We start from the raw sequence: 23,506 nt of genomic DNA, 5'->3' as shown, positions 1-23,506 counted from the left end.
TTCATATAGCGCCTGCTGTATCTGAGACATTGTTCTAAGCACTTTACAAACATGAACATATATTAATCCAAATTACATATGAGAAAACGAGGCCCCAAGAGGTTAAGTATCTTTCCCTCGATGACACAGCTAGTAAGTGTCAGAACCAGGGTTTGAACCCAGGTCATGGCACTCAAGACGCTGTGCTCGTAAGTAACCACTATGCTCTAGTTCCTTTCAAAATTAAAACAATACAAAAGCGTATACAATGAAAAGTAAGTCTTCCACCCCAGTCTCCTTAATTCCCCAGAAGCAATCAATGTTACTAGTTTCTTATGAATCCTTCCGGACCCATCCATATACGTACCACTTGGCATATCTCCACATAGGCTTTGTTTTATACAGAAGGAAGCACATTGTACCCACCACCCTGTAACTGCTATTTTTACTTAATCATCTTAGGAATCATTTCATATACTTCATAGTGTTATTTTTTCATGTACCATAATTTACTTAACATCCCCCATCAGTGGACACTGGGACTTCCAGTATTTTGCTATTATAAACAATGGAGTAACTAACATCCTCCTAAACAATGCGTTGAGCAGATGAGTGAACCCCCAGGGCAAATTCCTAGAAGTGGATCCCTGAGTCAAAGAACATTTTTCATTTTGCTGTTGCAGATTACTGTCCACTAAGAGTGTACGCCTGTGCCTTTCAGCCCCGCACTGTAGAATTTCAGAGCTAACATTTTATCTTCAGCAAAAGGTTAGGGAAAGCAAACTAAAATGTATGCCAAATCTTACTAGGGGGGTACAGATCTCATCCCCGATACTGTCAGATGGGGTGACACCAAAATGGCCCTAGGGTCCACAGCAGTGGTGGTGGGGGAGCGGCTACCAAGGCAGTGCCATCACTAGGGTTGGTATCACCCACCCACCACCCAATGTGGTAACTCATCACCCCCCCCACCCCTCACCCCCCTCACCTGCCAGTCAGGGTGCAGGCGGCTGAACCACAGCACCTGCCACTGGGCCAAGTGAAGGGTCTCTGCTTTGGCCAATGGGAGAAGGGAGGAGCTGCAGGGAGCCGGGGCGGGCGGGTGAGGAGGCGGGGAAGGTAGGGGTGGTGATTAGCCGGCCAGTCCCATCCACCCTGGGGGTAGGGGCCGTGACACCATGAGTTGCTGCACTGGGTAACTCCAACCCAAGTGATGCCACTGATGTCCACAAAGCCCTTTGCAAGTCAGAAGATCAAACAACAGCTGTGCTTGCAGGGCTCTTCTTCCTGCGGGCTTATTAACAATCATTAGGTCAGGTGGGCCTTTCTGAGGACTCTGGTACCCCAGCAGGGGAGGGAGGAAGGAGGGAGACTTCTACCCATTTTACAGGAAGAAAAGGTAAGGCATCACACAGAGCCTCATGTGCAAACTCCTCCTTAAATACAATTTGATGGTGATACAGAGAGAGGCTGCTACTTCAAACTGGGGCTGAACCCAGGATCATTCCTTCCCAGGCCACAAAGTCTGGAGTCCTCCCCTCATTCCTCACCCTTCACAGCTGATTCCTGCCCTCTGCACCCAACCCAAGGCTTTCCCTCAAAAGGAAGGGAGGTACTAACATAAATGGAAACCGAAGCTTTATATGCTTATTCCATCTAGTTTCTCCTAACTCCCCATTCTACAGATGAGGAAACAGAGGCTCAGAGAAGTAATGATTAGCCTGAGGTCACAGGGGCAAGGAGACAAGGTGACAGGTCAGGAGGCTCTGACCCCAAAGTCCAATCCCTCTAACCACACTGCCTCCCTGAATTTTGTGGCTGGAATCTGAGAGTTGTCTGCAACAAGCTAGTCTGGGGCCCCAGCATCAGAGACCTGAGGCTAAGAGAATGAGGACACCAGGCCAGGGAGCCCCACCTCACCCACAGGCCTGGTTTGCCTCTAGTGGACACCATTTTGCACATGTGTCACTAGTTCAAGAAGGATTATAGGTAAGAGAGCGGAGACGGCTCAGAGCAGTCCATTGCCACCACAAGAGACCCTCATTGAAGAGTGGTTAGGAAAGAATGCTACCTGGGTTCTTCCATTCAGTAGCTACAGGACCTTGGATGAATCGCTTAACTTCACCTCTGTGCCTCAGTGTACTCATCTGCAAAATGGGGATTATGAAAATTAAGAGTAAACACACGTAAAGCTCTTGAAAGGGTCCCTGGCACACGCTGACTTACTACTCACCCTTTTGCCCAGCACACAGGGCACAGGCTGTGATGACCCAGCTCTGCCTCTGGAATGAGGGGCCCAGGGTGGAGTCTCATCTCCACCACTGGCAGAGGAGCCAAGCCTCAGTGACCTCATTTATAAAATGAGGGGCCTACTACCTGAGGTCAACCATAAAGGTCTGGGCAGCCTCCATCAGCTCCAAGATCCCTGTCCTTAAAGCTGTCACCACCAAAACAGGTGATGGTGAACAGGATCCTATGCCTGGATTTTGAACCCCAGGGTGGGAATGCTCCCTCTGGGAGAGGCTTGCTGAGGGACCCCAAAAGCCTAGTACTTCGTGCTATGGGGACCCGGGGGCAGCAGCCTGGGGTGGCCAGATCCATTCCTCTCTTTGTGACCTCAGGCCCTCCTCGACCTTTCTGGGCCTCAAGTTTCACCTCCAAGAAGTGGGCATGGCAGCACCCACCCAGGCTGTGTCACAGGCTGCCACAGCAAGGAGCCAACAAGCAATAGGTGCGAGAGTGCTAAGCAAACACGAGGAATTGTTCAGCTACTCCCTTTTTTCTTCTGAGATGTCTTTCTTGAGCTACACGTGGTCTGGAAGCTTCACGGTGGGAGTGTGAGCCAAAAGAAATGCATTGTGATGCCCCCGAAATAGAGTCTCTCTCTGAAAGCAACCCAGAACCTTCCTGCCATGAGGGCCTCAGGCTGGTGAAGGAGAGTTGGATTAAAAGCCAAAAGCAGTCCACCAGAGCACAGAACTATGTGCACATGGCGATTCGGACTGCTTCTAAAGTACACAGGGGAAAAGAAAAAAACCCGATTCCGACTCATAGCGACCCTATAGGACAGAGTAGAACTGCTGCATATGGTTTCCAAGGAGTACCTGGTAGGTTCTAACTGCCGACCTTTTGGTTAGCAGCCATAGCTCTTACTAACCACTGCACCACCAGGGATTCCTAGAGGAAAAGGGCTGGAAGGAAATCCACTAAAATACTAACTGTGCTATGCTCGGGACGTAGGGCTATAGGAGGTTTTCTTTTTACCTTCTTTCCATTTTTCTGAATGGTCCAGATCTTCTACAGTGGGCCGTATAAGGGAAAATGAAAATAATCGTTTTCGCTTTTAAAAAGATGACTAATACAGAAACACCATAATATGTCGGGGCCAGAAAGTACCTACACGATGGTGTTGTCCTTCTTGAGTTACAGATATGGAAACTGAAGCCAAAGGAGGGGAAGGGCCTTACCCTCACATCATTGCACTGGGAGGCAGTAACAGCGATTAAAAGGATGGGGTTTGTTGCCAGGAAGATCTGAGTTCAAATCCCAGCTCTGTCACTTGCCAGCATTAACAATTAGCATCTTGCTCACACCTACAGTGGGAGTAATATTAATACCTGCCTCACAGAGGTCCTGTGCTGATGAAATGAGAGTAAGCTCTTGGTAAACAAAGGCCACTGCTATAATTGTGACATTAACAGTGTTATGCTTGGGTGGAGGGTTATAGGAGATTTTCTTCTCTTAGGGGTCATCTTTCTAAAAATGACAGCCAAGGTGGATGGGCAGGGAGATTGCCAGAACAGTGCCTTTTCCCACCACAATATGCCAAATGGCTCTCTAGGTGTGTGACCTCAGCAAGTAACTCACCCTCTCTGTGCCTCATTTGCTCGTCTGTCAAATGGGAGTGTAAATGAAATCACATTTGGCAATACTGGTCAAGCTCAGACACAGTGAGGTGCAAAGGAGTAAGGCAGGGCGCCCCCAGCAGCTCCCAGCTGTGGGGTCTGTCCATCATAGGCCCTGGGCAGGCTGAGCTCAGTGACAGAGACTCCCGAGACCAGCCCAGGATGCACACCTCCCTGCCCTCAGCAGCAGGTGGCTTCCTGGCTTTCAGCTAATTTAATCAACACACTTATCAGTTCCCCCTCCCCCTGGGGTTCAAAGTCCATCCATCCCATAGGCCCCACCAGGAAACCCTCCTCTTGCCTGTGTCTGCCACCCTCTCTACCCCTTCTCACTGGCCTGTGTAACTCACCCAGGCCTGGCCATCTCCCACTGCCCACCAACCAAATAGCCCTGGATGCCTACTCCACCTGAGTGAGGCCTAGAGGAACGCCACCTGAAGGGCTCCTGAAAGTCGGGGAGGCAGCAGACTGGCCAGGGTTTGAAGACAGGGAAGTAACAGGTAAGAGAGAGGCCGATGGCAGAGAGGAGGGTGGAGGGATCCAGACAGGCAGGAGGGCCTTGGGTGGTGCTGGCTGCCGTTCCAGAAACTGGGGAAGAGGCAGATGCTGGCATGTCTGAGAGGGGCAGCCTTGGCAAGGAAGGGTGGCTGCCACCCACCTTTGCACAGAGGGAAACAAGGAATAGGCTTCTGGCCAAGAACCCGTCTCAGACTCAGGCTTCAGAGGCACCTGGAAGCCAGGAAAAGAGTGGGGGGGGCAGGGGAACCACACCAAGTGCTGGGGTTGATGCTCTGAGAGGCCTTCCAGGGTATGCACTTGGCCAGCCCACCCCTCACCTCTGCTGCCACAGTGACCATTTCACCAAAAAGACCTGACCACATCACCCCCTTGCTTCAAACCCTTCATCATCACCTTCAAAATGAAGCCCAGGTCCTAAGCAAGGCCCTACATGATTCACTTCCCACTGACCTCTCCAGTCTCAGCCACCCCCGTGCCCCACCTAGCCTGTCACTCTGCTCCAGCCCTCGCCAACAGCTCCTAGCCCCAGGACCGCACCATCTTGTTTTACCTCTCTCTAGGGTCGCTTTGAGTCAGAATCGGCTCCATAGCAGTGGGTTTTTTTTGGCGGGCCTCTGTTCGGCTGTCTGTTCCCTCTGGATGATTGCCTTTTCTCTCTCACCACCAGCAAGCAAACTCCTACTCATTCTTCAAAACCCAGATCCAGTTTATCTTCTGTGAAGCCTCTCAACCCACTTCACACAGTGGTTCCAACCCTGGTTGTGTGGCTTTTAAAAAATGCACGTGGAGGCGGGGCCAAGATGGCGGACTAGGTGGACGCTGCCGCGGATCCCTCTTGCAACAAAGACTTGGAAAAACAAGGGAATCGATCACATACATAACAATCTACGAACTCTGAACAACAAGCACAGACTTAGAGACGGAAAACGAACAAATACGGGCAGACAGCGACCGTTTTCAGAACTAGGAGCCAGCGTACCAGCTGATTACCTGGAAAATCTAGTTTCCCAGTGATGGCTCGGAGACAGCAGTCCATATCAAACCACATAAAGAAACAGACCATGACAGCTTCTCCAACCCCCCAAACAAAAGAATCAAAATCCTTCCCAAATGAAGATACAATCCTGGAATTATCAGATACAGAATACAAAAAACTGATTTACAGAATGCTTAAAGATCTCACAAATGAAATTAGGATAAATGCAGAAAAAGCCAAGGAACACACTGATAAAACTGTTGAAGAACTCAAAAAGATTATTCAAGAACATAGTGGAAAAATTAATAAGTTGCAAGAATCCATAGAGAGACAGCATGTAGAAATCCAAAAGATTAACAATAAAATTACAGAATTTGACAATGCAATAGAAAGTCAGAGGAGCAGACTCGAGCAATTAGAATGTAGACTGGGACTACTGGAGGACCAGGGAATCAACACCAACATAGCTGAAAAAAAATCAGAGAAAAGAATTTAAAAAAATGAAGAAACCCTAAGAATCATGTGGGACTCTATCAAGAAGGATAACTTGTGAGTGATTGGAGTCCCAGAACAGGGAGGGGGGACAGAAAACACAGAGAAAATAGTTGAGGAACTCCTGACACAAAACTTCCCTGACATCATGAAAGACGAAAGGATATCTATCCAAGATGCTCATCAAACCCCATTTAAGATTGATCCAAAAAGAAAAACACCAAGACATATTATCATCAAACTTGCCAAAACCAAAGACAAACAGAAAATTTTAAAAGCAGCCAGGGAGAAAAGAAAGGTATCCTTCAAGGGAGAATCAATAAGAATAAGTTCAGACTACTCAGCAGAAACCATGCAGGCAAGAAGGGAATGGGACGACGTATACAGAGCACTGAACGAGAAGAACTGCCAACCAAGGATTATATATCCAGCAAAACTCTCTATGAAATATGAAGGAGAAAAAACTAAACCAAGACTGCAAGAAGTGCTAAAGGAGATTGTTTGGCCTGATGACCAATAATATCAGGTACCAGCACAATACAAGGTCACAAAACAGAACGTCCTGATATCAACGCAACTCAAATAGGGAAAGAACAAAAACAAACAAATTAAGACTAATTCTAAAAAATAAATAAATAAACAAAATAATATACATAACAGGAAATCATGGAAATCAATAGATAAACGATCACAATAATCAAAAAGAGGGACTAAATATAGGAGGCATTGAACTGCCAGATGGAGAGGGATACAAGGCGATATAGAAGGATACAAGTTAGGTTTTTAATTAGAAAAATAGGGGTAAATAATAAGGTAACCACAAAAAGGAATATCAATTCCATAACTCAAGAAAAAAGCCAAGAAAAGCGTAACGACTCAACAAACACAAAGTTAAACATTATGAAAATGAGGATCTCACAAGCTACTAAGAAAAACGTCTCTGCACAAAAAAGCATGTGGAAAAATGAAATGGCCAACAACACACATGAAAAGGCATCAAAATGACAGCACTAAAAACTTATTTATCTATAATTACGCTGAATGTAAATGGACTAAATGCACCAATAAAGAGACAGAGAGTCACGGACTGGATAAAGAAACACGATCCATCTATATGCTGCCTACAAGAGACACACCTTAGACTTAGAGACACAAACAAACTAAAACTCAAAGGATGGAAAAAAATATATCGAGCAAACAATAAGCAAAAAAGAAGAGGAGTAGCAATATTAATTTCTGACAAAATAGACTTTAGACTTAAATCCGCCACAAAAGATAAAGAAGGACACTAATGATAAAAGGGACAATTGATCAGGAAGACATAACCATATTAAATATTTACGCACCCAATGACAGGGCTGCAAGATACATAAATCAAATTTTAACAGAATTGAAAAGTGAGATAGACACCTCCACATTTATAGTAGGAGATTTCAACACACCACTTTCGGAGAAGGACAGGACATCCAGTAAGAAGCTCAATAGAGACACAGAAGACCTACTTACAACAATCAACCAATTTGACCTCATTGACTTATACAGAACCCTCCACCCAAATGCTGCAAAATATACTTTTTTTTCTAGTGCACATGGAACATTCTCTAGAATAGACCACATATTAGGTCATAAAACAAATCTTTGCAGAATCCAAAACATTGAAATATTACAAAGCATCTTTTCAGACCACAAGGCAATGAACCTAGAAATCAATAACAGAAAAACTAGGGAAAAGAAATCAAATACTTGGAAAATGAACAATACCCTCCTGAAAAAAGACTGGGTTATAGAAGACATCAAGGAGGGAATAAGGAAATTCTTAGAAAGCAACGAGAATGAAAATACTTCCTATCAAAACCTCTGGGACACAGCAAAAGCAGTGCTCAGAGACCAATTTATATCGATAAATGCACACATACAAAAAGAAGAAAGAACAAAAATCAGAGAACTGTCCCGACAACTTGAACAAATAGAAACTGAGCAACAAAAGAATCCATCAGGCTCCAGAAGAAAACAAATAATAAAAATTAGAGCTGAACTAAATGAATTAGAGAACAGAAAAACAATTGAAAGAATTAACAAAGCCAAAAGCTGGTTCTTTGAAAAAATTAACAAAATTGATAAACCATTGGCTAGACTGACTAAAGAAAAACAGGAAAGGAAACAAATAACCCAAATAAGAAACGAGAAGGACCACATCACAACAGAACCAAATGAAATTAAAAGAATCATTTCAGATTACTACGTAAAATTGTACTCTAACAAATTTGAAAACCTAGAAGAAATGGATAAATTCTTGGAACAATACTACCTACCTAAACTAACACATTCAGAAGTAGAACAACTAAATAGACCCATAACAAAAAAAGAGATTGAAACGGTAATCAAAAAACTTCCAACAAAAAAAAGTCCTGGCCCAGACGGCTACACTGCAGAGTTCTACCAAACCTTCAGAGAAGACTTAACACCATTACTATTGAAGGAATTTCAAAGCATAGAAAAAGACGGAATACTACCCAACTCATTCTATGAAGCTACCATCTCCCTGATACCAAAACCAGGTAAAGACATTACAAAAAAAGAAAATTTTAGACCTATATCCCTCATGAACATAGATGCAAAAATCCTCAACAAAATTCTAGCTAATAGAATCCAACAACACATCAAAAAAATAATTCACCCTGATCAAGTGGGATTTATACCAGGTATGCAAGGCTGGTTTAATATCAGAAAAACCATGAATGTAATCCATCACATAAATAAAACAAAAGATAAAAACCACATGATCTTATCAATAGATGCAGAAAAGGCATTTGACAAAGTTCAACACCCATTTATGATAAAAACTCTTACCAAAATAGGAATAGAAGGAAAATTCCTCAACATAATAAAGGGCATCTATGCAAAGCCAACGGCCAATATCACTCTAAATGGAGAGAACCTGAAAGCATTTCCCCTTAGAATGGGAACCAGACAAGGATGCCCTTTATCACCGCTCTTATTCAAGATCGTACTTGAAGTCCTAGCCAGGGCAATTAGGCTAGACAAAGAAATAAAGGGTATCCAGATTGGTAAGGAGGAAGTAAAGCTATCACTATTTGCAGATGACATGATCGTATACATGGAAAACCCTAAGGAATCCTCCAGAAAACTACTGAAACTAATAGAAGAGTTTGGAAGTGTCTCAGGATATAAAATAAACATACAAAAATCACTTGGATTACTCTACATCAACAAAAAGAATACCGAAAAGGAAATAACCAAATCAATACCATTCACAGTAGCCCCCAAGAAGATAAAATACTTAGGAATAAATCTTACCAAGGATGTAAAAGACCTATACAAAGAAAACTATAAAACTTTGCTACAAGAAATTCAAAAGGACATACTTAAGTGGAAGAACATACCCTGCTCATGGATAGGAAGACTTAACATAGTAAAAATGTCTATTCTACCAAAAGCCATCTATACATATAACGCACTTCCAATCCAAATACCAATGTCATACTTTAAGGGGATAGAGAAACAAATCACTAATTTCATATGGAAGGGAAAGAACCCCCGGATAAGCAAAACATTACTGAAAAAGAAGAAGAAAGTGGGAGGCCTCACTCTACCTGATTTCAGAACCTATTATACAGCTACAGTAGTCAAAACAGCCTGGTACTGGTACAACAACAGGCACATAGACCAATGGAACAGAATTGAGAACCCAGATATAAATCCATCCACGTATGAACAGCTGATATTTGACAAAGGACCAGTGTCAGTCAACTGGGGAAATGATAGCCTTTTTAACAAATGGTGCTGGCATACCTGGATATCCATTTGCAAAAGAATGAAACAGGACCCATACCTCACACCATGCACAAAAACTAACTCCAAGTGGATCAAAGACCTAAACATAAAGGCTAAAACGATAAAGATCATGGAAGAAAAAATAGGATCAACCCTAGGAGCTCTAATACAGGGCATAAACAGAATACAAAACATTACCAAAAATGATGAAGAGAAACCAAATAACTGGGAGCTCCTAAAAATCAAACACCTATGCTCATCTAAAGACTTCACCAAAAGAGTAAAAAGACCACCTACAGACTGGGAAAGAATATTCAGCTATGACATCTCAGACCAGCGCCTGATCTCTAAAATCTATATGATTCTGTCAAAACTCAACCACAAAAAGACAAACAACCCAATCAAGAAGTGGGCAAAGGAGATAAACACACATTTCACTAAAGAAGATATTCAGGCAGCCAACAGATACATGAGAAAATGCTCCCGATCATTAGCCATTAAAGAAATGCAAATTAAAACTACGATGAGATTCCATCTCACACCAACTAGACTGGCATTAATCCAAAAAACACAAAATAATAAATGTTGGAGAGGCTGCGGAGAGATTGGAACTCTCATACACTGCTGGTGGGATTGTAAAATGGTACAACCACTTTGGAAATCCATCTGGCGTTATCTTAAACAGTTAGAAATAGAACTACCATACAACCCAGAAATCCCATTCCTCGGAATATACCCTAGAGATACAAGAGCCTTCACACAAACAGATATATGCACACCCATGTTTATTGCAGCTCTGTTTACAATAGCAAAAAGCTGGAAGCAACCAAGATGTCCGTCAACGGATGAATGGGTAAATAAATTGTGGTATATTCACACAATGGAATACTATGCATCGATAAAGAACAGTGACAAATCTCTGAAACATTTCATAACACGGAGGAATCTGGAAGGCATTATGCTGAGCGAAATGAGTCAGTCGCAAAAGGACAAATATTGTATAAGACCACTAGGATAAGATCTTGAGAAATAGAAAAAACGGAGAATACATACTTTTGTGGTTACAAAGGGGGGAGGGAGGGAGGGAGGGAGAGGGCTTTTTATTGATCAATCTGTAGATAAGAACTGCTTTGGGTGAAGGGAAAGACAACACTCAATACAAGGAAGGTCAGCCTAATTGGACTGGACTAAAAGCAAAGAGGTTTCCGGGATAAAATGAAAGCTTCAAAGGTCAGCGGAGCAGGGGCTGGGGTCTGGGGAACTTGGTTTGAGGGGACTTCTAAGTCAATGGGCAAAATAATACTATTACGAAAACGTTCTGCATCCCACTTTGAATTGTGGCGCCTGGAGTCCTAAATGCCAACAAGCGGCCATCTAAGATACATAAATTGGTCTCAACCCACCTGGAGCAAAGGCAAAGGAAGAACACCAAGGTCACACGACAACTAAGAACCCAAGAGACAGAAAGGGCCACATGAACCAGAGACCTACATTATCCTAAGACCAGAAGAACTAGTTGGTGCCCGGCCACAATCGATGTCTGCCCTGTCAGGGAACACAACAGACAACTCCTGAGGGAGCAGGAGACCAATGGGATACAGACCCCAAATTCTCATGAAAAGAACATACCTAATTTTTTTTAATGGTATGATTGAGACTAGAGGAATCCCAGAGACAATGCTCCCCAGAACGTCTGATGACACAGGACAGGAACCATCCCCGAAGACAAATCATCAGGCATGAAAAGGACAGGTCAGTGGGGGGGAGAGAGATGCCGATGAAGAGAGAGCTAATTAAATCAGGTGGACACTGGAGAGTGTGTTGGCAACTCTTGACTGGAGGGGGGATGGGAAGATAGAGAGAGAGGGAAGATGGCAAAATTGGCACGAAACGAGAGACTGTAAGGGCTGACTCAATAGGGGGAGAGCAAGTGGGAGATGGGTGTAAGATGTATGTAAACCTACATGTGACAGACTGATTGGAATGGTAAATGTTCACTTGAAGCTTAATAAAAATTAATTAAAAAAAAAAAATGCACGTGTCCCAGGCCCACCCCCAGAAGTTCTGACCGGGGGTGTGCCAAGGAATGCCTATTTCCAAAGAGAACAGGTGATTCTGGGGCACATCTGGGGTTGGGGACACACTCCCTATCGTGGCCCATATCACGCTGAAATATAACTGTCTCCCTCACTTAGACTGTGACCTCTTTTTTCTTTTTTTGACTGTGACCTCTTTAAATCTCAGTGTCTGTAGTGCTTGCACAAGGTCTGGCACACTCTGGACAGTAGCAGCTGAACTGAACTCACGGACAGGTGAGCCTGGGAACTTCCTGTTTCAGATGCATTCACTGTGGAACCACAGAACAAGGCCGGAGGAGGGGAGGCACTTCCTGCCCAATAATGGAAGGAGGGGCACAGGCCCTAGTGGGAACCTCAGCACTCCAGGTGACCTCTGATCTGCACAGAAAGATCAGGGCCCCGGGAGGAAGAGAAGGGAAGGTGAAGCAGGACAGCAGGGCCCAGAGGGGCAAGCCCCAACTGAAAAAGGGAGTGAAGAGGGAGTTATGTGAAGGGGACAGGGTGCCCACACCTCTTCTTTGGGAGTCCCTCAGCACAAATGGCCACCTGGTGGAGATTCCATTACGGGAATAGCTCCCAGGGGCTCTGCTGAGAGACAAGGTGTCTTGTCTGAGAAAACACAGGCGGAGATACATTGGAGGGGCGTGATGAGAACTCAGAGCACCCGAAATGAGATTTGAGACCAATGGAAAAGGCCCTGCTGGGGTCTGAGAGACCCACTTCAGAAGCTGAACATGCTGCTCTCTAGCTGTGTGACCTCAGGAAGTGACTCACCCTCTCTGTGCCTCATTTGTTCATCTGTCAAATGAAGAGGTAAAGGAACAAACATTTGACAATACTTAAAAAGAAAAAAAAAAATCAGTTGTCATGGAGCCGATTCCAACTCATGGTGGCCCCCCTGGTTCAGAGTAGAACTGTGCTCCACAGGGCATTGCCAGGCCTTTCTTCCAAGGCCCCTCTGCGTGGACTCAAACCTGCAACATTTCAGTTGGCAGCTGCTAACTTTGTACTGCCCAGGAACATCCTGACAATACTAAAACCCATCGAGTTGATTCCGACTCATAGCGACCCTATAGGACAGAGGAGAACTGCCCCATAGGGTTTCCAAGGAGTGCCTGGTGGTTTTGAACTGCTGCCCTTTTGGTTAGCTGCGGCAGCTCTTAGCCACTATGCTGCCGAAGTTTCCTTGACAATACTAGTAGGTTCTTAACGTTAGTTCCTTTCCCAGAGATGCTGCTGCTCCATGAGGACAGACAGCACTGTCCATTTTGCAGACAACTCAAACCCACCAGCTGCTTCTTGAGAGAAAGATGTGGCAGTCTGCTTCCGTAAAGATTTACAGCTTTGGAAACAATATGGGACAGTTCTACTCTGTCCTATAGGATTGCTATGAGTCAGAATAGATTCCACAGCAGTGGGTTTGGTTTTCTTTTTATTTGGCTAAACTAAGTCCAGGCTGTCAGTGCACCAGAATGCAGGCCCTGCCCTTTTTGACCCTTGTCGCCCTTGAGATTACATAATCCTCGGCTTCAAAATGCCAATAGCTGATGTCTCCCAGTCACTACCATGCACCAGGCCCCATGCTGAGCATTTGATCGTTTCTGTCTTATTTAATCCCCACAGGAAATGAGGAAAAGAGGCTTAGAGACCAGAGGGGCATCTGAGGGGCGGACTCACTGAGCCGTCCTCCTGCCTCTCACTGAGGCTGTGAGCTCTGAGAGCAAGTTGGACCCCCAGAGTGGGTTCTCATGGGACCCTTGGCTCGGGTGCTCAGTAAACAAGCAGAGGGAGAGTGAGTGAGTGGGTAGGGGGAGTGTCCCTCTAGGCCCTCTTCAGGCCAAGGTGGGAGGCCCCTGGGAGGAGTAGCTGAAGAATCCGCCTCCAAGTGCCTGAGGGACAACAGGGCCCAGCTCCTCCCCTCACCCAGGCCAGGAACACTCAATGGGACTCCTGCAGTAGGGGGGACTCTAACTTCCTTTCCCATGGTCCTTGGCCTTTGCAGGGAAGGAAGAGGGGCCTCTGAAAGGAGGCTCTGCTGGGGTGAGCCCTGGTCAATGGCTGAAGCCTCAGACAATGGAGGCTCTGTCCATACCCTGAGTAGGCATCCACCCTCCCTCACTCCGTCCCCCATTCACCTCCTGGGCCTGCCCCTGGCTAATGATCCGCAGGCCGGGCAGGACGAGAGAGAAGCAGCGCAGTGGCACTCCCTCCAGCCCAAGGGGACCCCTGGGGGCTGTTGCCTGGGAAACCAGAGCCTGCCTGAAGAATCTGCTGGACCCTGGGCACAAGGGGGACTGCCACCAGACAACGTCCCCTGCCCCTCCTCTTCTTCATAGCTCTGACACAATTAACCCCTTTGTCCCCAGCAATCCAGCCCAGGTGGGAGGAAAGAGTTCTGAAGCTGGAGTGCCCAGGAGAACTGCCTTCCACTATGGGCTGAACAGTCCTGCCTTCATCTCCAGAGGGTCCCAGGTCTGCTGCCACATCCTGGGTAACCCGTGTGATGGGGCCCCGCAGTACACACAACTGGAGGCCGTAAAGGGCCAACATGACACATGGATTTTGTGCCATCACTTCCTCTTTTTGAGCCTCAGCTTCCCCATCTATAAAATGGGGATGCAGAGTTCACCTCTCAGGTTATTTGGGCCCAGCAGTGGGTTTTCTGGAAAGATTCCAGAAAACCCTGGTGGCGTAGTGGTTAAGTGCTATGGCTGCTAGCCAAAGGGATGGCAGTTCAAATACTCCAGGCGCTCCTTGGAAACTCTATGGGGCAGTTCTACTCTGTCCTATAGGGTCACTATGAGTTGGAATCGACTCGACGGCACTGGGTTGGGTTTGGTTTGGTTTTATGGAATCACACTGCCACATCTTTCTCGCTCAGAGCAGCTGGTGGGTTCAAACTGTCAACTGGTTAGCAGCCAAGCACTTAACCACTGAGCCCACCAGGACCCTAAACCACAACTCTTTTCTCCGCCCCTGCAGAGCTTTCTGCCCTGACCTTCCCTAGGGCCCTGCTAAACAGGGGTAGCTGAGCAATGGTCTCCCAGCTCTCTGTTGGCTCCCCTGTGGTCTCTGAGACCCTCCCTGGTCTGTGAGTGGACTTCAGGTTTCCATCAGGGAAATGGTTTCCCCTTCAGTCTCTGCTGATCCACTCACTCCGGGCTGCATGACTCAGCATCATGAGCAAGGCTGAGCTGTGGAATTGCTCCAGACCAGGGGTTCCTGGGTACTTCCCACTTCGCAGTCTGAGCAGTCCTCCTTGCCTTCCCATCACTGAATGCCGGGGTGCTGGCAGGCAGATAACGCATCTTTTTAGTTCACAGGTCTTCTGATGGAGGACCTTGAGGTGCCTCATCCTCTCCTGGACCTGGTTTAGATAGTGAGGTCCTGGACTTGGGACTGATGTGGGAATGGGATGAAACCTGGGCCCTGCAGAGGAGTATATTTTGCCTGTAGGAGGCTGTGAATCCACGGGCCAGAGGGCAGATTATGGCAGATGGTACTTTTCTCTTTATCAGCTAGAAACTGAGGCAACCAAGAGAAACCTCACTTCCTCTTTGCTGGGCCATTCCCAGCAAACACAAACATGCTGCGGTACTTTCCACTTAAGCAACACAACTCACCGATCCCACATCCCTCTACCCATCACCCTATCGCTCTGCTCCGCTTTACAGGAAGAGGCCTCAAGAGTGGCCTGTGCTCACTGCCTCCGATGTCTCTCCTCCCACTCTCTGCTGAACTGTCTCCCATCAGGCTTCCGCACCTGTCCCCTTCCCCACCACTCTGTGAGACAACCCACTGAGGTCAGCACTGACCCCTCATGATGGCAGATCCAAAAGACATACCTTGTTCCTCATCTTACTCAATCTATCAGCTGTAGTATCCAGAACTCTGAGAGAGCTCATGGCTCCTTTCTTGAAACTCTCTTTCTGGCTCTCCCTCCTCAGTGGCTGCTCCTGGCTCCATCCCCTTTACCCTGCCTCCTCTTCCACACCTCCAGACTCAATCCTCATCTCTACCGGCTATCTCTATCCTCCCTGGGCAATCTCGTCCACTTTGGGGTTCTTAAAACCATCTACTCCATTGATAGGAATCCCTGGGTGGTACAAACCATTAGTGTGCACCACTGCTAACACAAAGGTTGGAGGTTTGAGTTTACCCAGAGGCGCCTGAAAAGAAAGATCCGGTCAATTGTCAAAACAAAATGTATTAAGAAAACGCTCTGCATCCCACTTTGGTGAGAGCCCACTTTAAGTCTGGGGTCTTAAAGGCTAGCAAGCAGCCACCTAAGAGGCATCAATTAGTCTCAACCTACCTGCAGCAAAGGAGAATGAAGAACACCAAAGACAGAGGGTAAAGATGAGCCCAAGAGACAGAAAGGGCCACATAAACCAGAGACTCCATCAGCCTGAGACCGGAAGAACTACATGTGCCCAGCTACCACCGATGACTGCCCTGGTGGGGAATACAACAGAGAATCCCTGATGGAGCATGAGAATGGTGGGATGCAGACCTCAAACTCTCGTAAAAAGACCAGACTTAATGGTCTGACTGAGACTAGAAGGACCCTGGTGGTCATGGTCCCCAGACCTTCTGTTAGCCCAAGACAGGAACCATTCCCAAAGCCAACTCTTCAGACAAGGATTGGACTGGACTGTAAGACAGACAATGATCCTGGTGAGCAGTGAGCTTCTTGGATCAAGTAGACACGAGTCTATGTGGGCAACTTGTCTGGTGGCAAGATAAGAAGGAAGAGGAGGACAGGAGCTAGTTGAATGGACATGGGGAATACAGGAAAGGATCAATGTGCTGTCTCATTAGAAAGAGAGCAGCTGGGCATACAGAGAAAGGTGTGTATAACTTTTTGTATGAGAGACTGACTTGATTTGTAAATTTTCACCTAAAACACAAAAAATAAATAAAGACAAGAAAAGAAAAGCCCGGTGATCTGCTTCCGAAAGATCACAGCCATGAAAACCCTAGGGAGCAAAGTTGTATTCCGACACACACGGGTCACCATGAGTCAGAATCAACTTGAAGGCAATTGATTTTTTACTGCATTGATGCCTCCAGCCTCACCTTCCCTTGAACCCCAGGCTCTGGCCCAGCTGCCTGCTCAGTATCTCCACCTGGTGGTCTCTTGGGCATCAGGAACTTAACAAGCCATAACTAAGTTCCTGATCACGGAACCAAACCCGCTGCAGTCGAGTTGGTTCTGACTCATGGCACAACCCCATGTGTTACTAAGTAGAGCTGCTCCATAGGGTTTTCTACGCTGTAATTTTTACAGAAGCAGATTGCCGGGCCTTTCTTCTGCAGCACACTGGGTGGGTTTGACCTGCCAACTTTTAGGTTGGTAGTAGAGCACAAACCATTTGCACCATCCGGGGACCTTCCTGATCACCATGCACCTTCAAAACACCCTACTCCTCCCAGTCCTCCCATCCCACTTGGAAGCTCCATCTGGCCAGGGCTCTTTTTCTCATACTTATATCCAATCCACCAGCAAACTCTGCTGGTTCTACCTTCAAAATACATCCAGAATCTGATCACCTCACGCCACCTCCACTGCTACTACCCTGGTCCAAACCACCACCTCCTACCTGGGCTATTAAAATAGCCTCCTGAGCCATGACCTTCCCTGGATGAACTCTTGAAACTATTGCCCTGAAATAATCTCTAAAACTTAAGCCAAAAATATCCCCTGAAGTCTTCTTAAAACCAAACAACAGTCTAGCTTAACTAGTTAAAAAATCTGTGCCTTGAGCACTATGCTCTTTCAAGAACTATCTATATGGGATCAAAGTGACAATAGCAACTGGAAAGATTAGACAGGAACATTAGGAGGCAGTGAGTTCATGTTAATGAGGGAGGAACAATTCAGAAAAGGACAGTGAGAATGGTTGCACAACTTAAAGAGTGTGATCAATGTCAGTGAATTGTACACGTAGAAACGGTTGAATTGGTATATGTTTTGCTGTGTATAGTCTCAATGACACTAATTAAAAAAAAAAAAAAGCCTCCTGACTAGTCTCCCTGCTTCCTCCTTTACTCCCACCCTGCACACGTTCTTCTCAACACAGTAGCCAAGTTTCTCCTCTGATCAAAACCCTCCCATGTTTTCCCGCCTCATTCAGAGTACAGGCCAGAGTCCATAGCTACAAGGCCCTAAGTGCTGTGGTCCCCTACTAACCCCCTGACCCCCCATCCATTCTCTCTATAGCTTACTCTGCTCTAGTCACAACAACCACCTTGCAGTTTCTCCAATACCCGGAGCATGCTCCCACCTCAGGGCCTTTGCACTTGCTGTTCCCTCTGCCTGAATGTTCTTTCCTTAGATGTTCACAAGGCTGGCTCCCTCACCTCCTTCAGGGCTCTGCTCAAAGGCCGCCTTATCAGAAAGGTCGTATTTGACCATCCTCTTTAAAAGAGCACACCCACATCCCCATCACGCTCCTTCCCCCGACCCTGAGCTCCTCATCTTCATGGTAGTTAGTACCTCCTGACATCGGTATATTTTAGTCATTTGTTTACGGTCACTTTCCTCCTCCTAGAACGTGCAGTCCACAGAGACAGAGACATGATCGTTTTGCTCTTTGCTCTGTCCACAGCCCCAAGATGGGGCCTGGCACACAGTCTAAAAAAACCAGTTGCTGTCAAGCTGATCTGGATTCGGACTCATGGCGACCCCACGTGTGTCAGAGTAACTGTGCTCCGTACGGTTTTCGACAACTGATTTTTTGGAAATAAATGGCCAGGACTTTCTTCCGAGGTGCCTCTGGATACACTCGAACCTCCAACCTTTCGGTTAGCAGCCAAGTGCATTAACCGTTTGCATCCTCCATCGACTCCTGGCACACAGTAGCCCTCAAGAAGCACTTGCTGGATGATTCCAAGCCAGGCCCCTGCATCGGTCCTACCACCGCTGTGAGAGCAGGACAGAAGGCAGCCAAGGCCCGAGGGACGCCCACTCCCACAACTGTACCTCCTCCTGTCTGAGATCAGTCTGCAGCCAGGTCAGCTCCTCCCAGGAGAGCGTCAAGTTCATTGCTAAGCTGTGCAAGGCAAGTCCCCAAAAGCAGTGTGGGAAGAAGTCTGGGGCCAACACCAGGGAGTGATCAGGAGAAGAGGGGTGGGGCAGGGTGGGAGGAAGGACTTGGACTATTTTTTAAAAAGTCTGTCCAAAAAACACCACATTCTTCCTTTGGTGAGTCAGAAGCATGTGGCCGGGAGAGAGGGGACAGGATCCAAGAGCCGCAGCAGCTGTACCCTCAGCAGGTCCTGGCAGGCAGGTGCCTACGCGCTGACCTTTCCCACAGGGGAAGATGTGTGGGCCCCTGGCACAGATTTAGCTTTCCAGGGCAGGGGCAGCAGGTGGGGAAGGCTGGCTCTGACAGGCCCCGGAAGGTAGAAGACACCTCTCTCACAGCCCACAGGGTCCGGTCTGGCCCCAATCTCCTTCAGACCCAGGCTCTGCCTCTGTCAGGAAGGTGGCTGTCAACTCTGTCCCACAAGGAAAGAAATAACCTTATAAAACTCGGAGCTAAAAATAGCTCAGCCCACCCACCCAAGGCAGGGCAAGCTGGCCACTCAGGCTCTGAGGTCTCCTAAACATAGGCCTGCGTCGGAGCCCTGGGGAACAGAGCCCTCGGCCACACGGCCCAGCCAATAGCTCTGGCTGAACTCTCGAGAGCAAAAGCAGCCAGTATTCAAAATCCAAACCACTCTGCTCAATAATGTGCTGCCCTTCCCCCAAAAAGACACTGTATGTGAGTCCAGTTGTCCTCAGCACCCCACGAGGGAGATGGGGAAACAGGAACTCCGAGCACTACACCAGGCCATGGGCTATACAGGGGCTCCTCTAACCCTGGCACAAGCCCTGGGAGGAGTGGAGCTGTCTGTGAGGGGTGGGGCCATCTGGGGGCGGTGGGGTTATCTTCAAGGAACGGGATCTGTCTCATTTTAAAAACAAAAACCAAACCCACTGCCTTCAAATTGATTTTGACTCACGGAGAACCTCTGAGTTACAGTGTACAGCTAGCTGCTCCATAGGGTTTTACTGGCTGGAACCTTTACAGAAGCAGGTCGCCAGGCCTTTCTCCCATGGTACCACTGGATGGGTTTAAACCACCAACCTTTATGTTAGTAGTTGAGTACAAACCATTTGCACCATCCAGAGAACGAAAGACTAGGAGATGTAGAGAGATTTGTCCAAAGTCAAGAAGCTCATCGGACGCATATCCATGATTAGACCCAAGGTTTCTCAATTCCAAAGTCCACAGTCTGCCCACTGTTCCAGGCTGTACTCATCAGGCCAATGGATCCATGCACACTTTCCTGCTCAAATCCCTTGCAATTCACTTCCCACATCTGAGAAGCTGCTGCCAGGGTTGTGGGAAGGGAGCAGAGGAGATGGGGCTGGAGCTGTTGGGAGGGGGCCCCAAGGAAATGGATTTGCCCAGTGTCCTCCTGTCCTGGGATGGAGTCAAGCAGGGAACCATTCCTGACAACCTGGCCCGTTTCATTATCAACTAAAATGAGCCAAACCGACGTTCATTAACCTTGTACCAGGACTCCCACCCAAGGAACCAGGTAACTTGGGTGCTGCCCACACCCTGATCCCACAAAGAAATTCTAAACTCCCTCCTAGTAGTCCTTCTGCCCTTGGCATTGAAACTGCACTGGGTGCCTGAGCTGTGAGCCCACTCCCAACCACCTTGAGACCAGAAGAACTAGATGTTGCCCAGCTACCACTACCAACCATTCTGACCAGAGACTCAATAGATGGTCCTGGCTAGAACGGGAAAAAATGCAGAACAAAGCTCAAATTCCTAAAAAAAATAATAATAATAATAAAGGCCAGACTTACTGGATGGCAGAAACTAGAAGAACCCTTGAGATTATCATGCTGTGATACCCTTTAAACTTGGAACTTATACCACTCCCAGAGGTCACCTTTCAGCCAAATGACAGACTGGCCCATAAAATAATATCACCCATGAGTACTGTGAGCCTCTAAATCATTGAAATGAAACCAAATGGTAAACATTTACCCTAGACCAAAGACGAAAAGGTAAGAGGAGACAGGGAAGCTAGATGAAGGAAAAAGAACAATCAGAACAAGAAATAAGGAGAAAGCTGATATATTGTAAAAAAGTGTATCCAACGTCACTGAACAATAAGTAGAGAAATTGTTAAATGAGAATCTAATTTGCTGTGTAAACGTTCATCAAAAACACGATAAAATATTTTTTTAAAAAGGGGGGGGACACCTTCTCCTGCATTGTCTGACTATGCCATACCCCCCACTGTGGGTAAGGGGTAGCCATTGAAGTGCTGTGGGACAGCCACCAGTATGGCTTGAGACAGGCGGGCCAGCAACTAAGCCCTGAGACTGCACTCAGCGCTGGCCAGAGCCTCCACTGCCTCCTGCCCCTTTTAAAGTCAAGATTCCAGGAAAGAGGGTCACAGTCAGGAAGGGGGAAGGATCCAAAAAAGGGACAACCAAGTTACCTTACTTGGTGTGAAGCACTGCGATGACAAAAACATCACACATGGAGCCAAGGGGATGCTCCAATTCCCAGTATTTGTTCAGTCAAGCATAGGGCTGGTGCCTCCCAGTCGTCTGCAGACGGAGCCCCCTAAGTAAACCACTCTGACAGAAAATCAGCCCCCGGGAGAGCTGCAAATACCAGGAGGTTTCCACTTCCCAGATCTAACTGGAATATATTCTGCTACATTTGGGGACAGCATCACCCTCCAGGCAGTAAACTTGCAATGACCCCTCAGCCTGCTCACGGCAGCTGACGCTGCCTGCCCCAGAGCATCCTCAAACAGCGTACAGAAGAGGCCAGTGGCATGAGGAGGCATGATCTAGGGCTCCGTTCCCTGTGCATGCTGGGCACACTGCTGGCACACATACCAGGTGCTCAAAAATGCTAGACAGAAGGGTGGATGCACGGATGGACACCTGGACACACCCTGCTTAGACTGAGCCTTTGCTAGGTTCATCCACGGGTCTGTCTGTCAGAGGATGAGGACACCATCTCCCTCCAGATTAGGATGGCAACTAGGCAGTGAGTGCCGGCCGTCACATCTTCCACACGTGTGCTGGCTTAATTAGAACCGAGGTCTCCAGCCCCCCACTCCTTGACTCTGGGGACTTCCAGGCTCAGCAGCATGCAAGGGAGTGACAGAAAAGCCAGGGAATGGTTCCTGTCTTGGGCTAACAGAAGGTCTGGGGGCCATGACCACCATGGTCCTTCTAGTCTCAGTCAGACCATTAAGTCTGGTCTTTTTACGAGAATTGGGGGTCTGCATCCCACTGCTCCCCTGCTCCCTCAGGGGTTCTCTGTTTTGTTCCCTGTCAGGGCAGTCATCGGTTATAGCCAGGCACCATCCAGTTCTTCTGGTCTCAGGCTAATGTAAAAAAAAGTCTCTGGTTTATGTAGCCCTTTCTGTCTTTTGGGCTCATAATTACCTTGTGTCCTTGGTGTTCTTCATTCTCCTTTGCTTCAGGTGGGTTGAGACCAATTGATGCATCTTAGATGGTCTCTTGCTAGCATTTAAGACCCCACACGCCACTCTCCAACGTGGGATGAAGAATGTTTTCTTAATGGATTTTATTATGCCAGCTGACTTAGATGTCCCCTAAACCATGGTCCCCAAGCCCCCGCCCTCCACTGGGTTTTCCTGACGGTAGGTAGCACAGTTTGCACTCGACTGCTAACCAAAAGGTTGGTGGTTCAAATCCACACAGCAGCTCCGCAGGAGAAAGACGTCGTAATCTGTTTCCATAAAGATTACAACAAAGAAAGTTCTATGGGGCAGTTCTACTCTGTCACACGGGGTCACCATGAGTCAAAAATGACTCAAAGCAACTAACGACAACAACAATCTTTACAGAGGCAGATTACTAGGTCCTTCTTCTGCGGCACTGCGAGGCGGATTTGAACCACCAACCTTTCGATTAGTAGTCGAAGGCAAACCGTTTGCACCACCCAAAGACCTGAGGGAGAATACCAGGACCAGTTCAAATTTACAACAGCCCAACATTGTGACACAACTTTCCCAGGTCCAGTGCTGGCCCTGTGTACTCCATGTGGTCATCTGCTGGCCTGCCCTTAACTGTATCCACACAAAGCAAGGGGACAGGAGATCCGGCAATGATCCAGTTAATCCAGCCAGGGGCTCCCAGTCGCTGTGTGGCCTCAGGCAAGTCACACAACTGCTCTGGCCTCGAAGGCCCCTTCCACCTCCAGACACATGTTTGGGTTTTACACCCAACCAGCTCACTTATGTGCACAAGAAATATGGGATGTGGGGCTCTTTCTTCATCTTTTTTTTTTTTTTGTGGGCGGGGGGGCAGTATTATGTTTCAAAAAATCTCCATCTAACTGAACCAGTGATTCTCAACTGGGGGAAATTTTGTCCCCCAAAGGATATTTGGCAATGTCTAGAGACATACTCGGTTGTCACCACTGACGGAGGGGGCATCTAGTGGGTGGAGGCCAGAGATGTTGCTAAAGATCCTACAACGCACAGGATGGCCCCTCCAACAAAGAATCATCCGGCCCAAAATGCCAATAGTTCCAAGGTTGAGAAACCCTGCCCTGTGGGCATCTGGTCAAGTCCTTTGAGGCTCTAAAGGAGATACCTGACAATAGACCCAGGGTAGAGTTACCCTAATAGTCACAGGCGTACAAAGACCAAAGTCATTGCTACTGGTTTCCACAGCAGATAAACACCGGTTCTCTAAGGAA

The 23,506-nt window shown here is 47.2% G+C and overlaps 1 protein-coding gene across 8 annotated transcripts in view; it reads right to left on the bottom strand.

Annotated features, from left to right (window-relative positions):
* ARHGEF10L (Rho guanine nucleotide exchange factor 10 like) overlaps window positions 1-23,506 on the bottom strand; it is a 201,466-nt gene that overhangs the window by 136,542 nt on the left and 41,418 nt on the right. Inside the window, exon 1 of one of the 8 annotated variants that reach the window (XM_049878079.1) lies at window positions 2,051-5,576. The exons of the other annotated variants lie outside the window; for them this stretch is intronic. The gene's annotated coding sequence lies outside the window, so the exon portion shown is untranslated. Of the gene's footprint in view, window positions 1-2,050; window positions 5,577-23,506 lie in introns of those variants that run through there. 8 annotated transcript variants of the gene reach the window in all.

Source organism: Elephas maximus, chromosome 3, assembly GCF_024166365.1.
Source record: "Elephas maximus indicus isolate mEleMax1 chromosome 3, mEleMax1 primary haplotype, whole genome shotgun sequence".
Classification (NCBI taxonomy): Eukaryota; Metazoa; Chordata; class Mammalia; order Proboscidea; family Elephantidae; genus Elephas; species Elephas maximus.
This window is presented reverse-complemented; position numbering and strand designations above follow the sequence as displayed.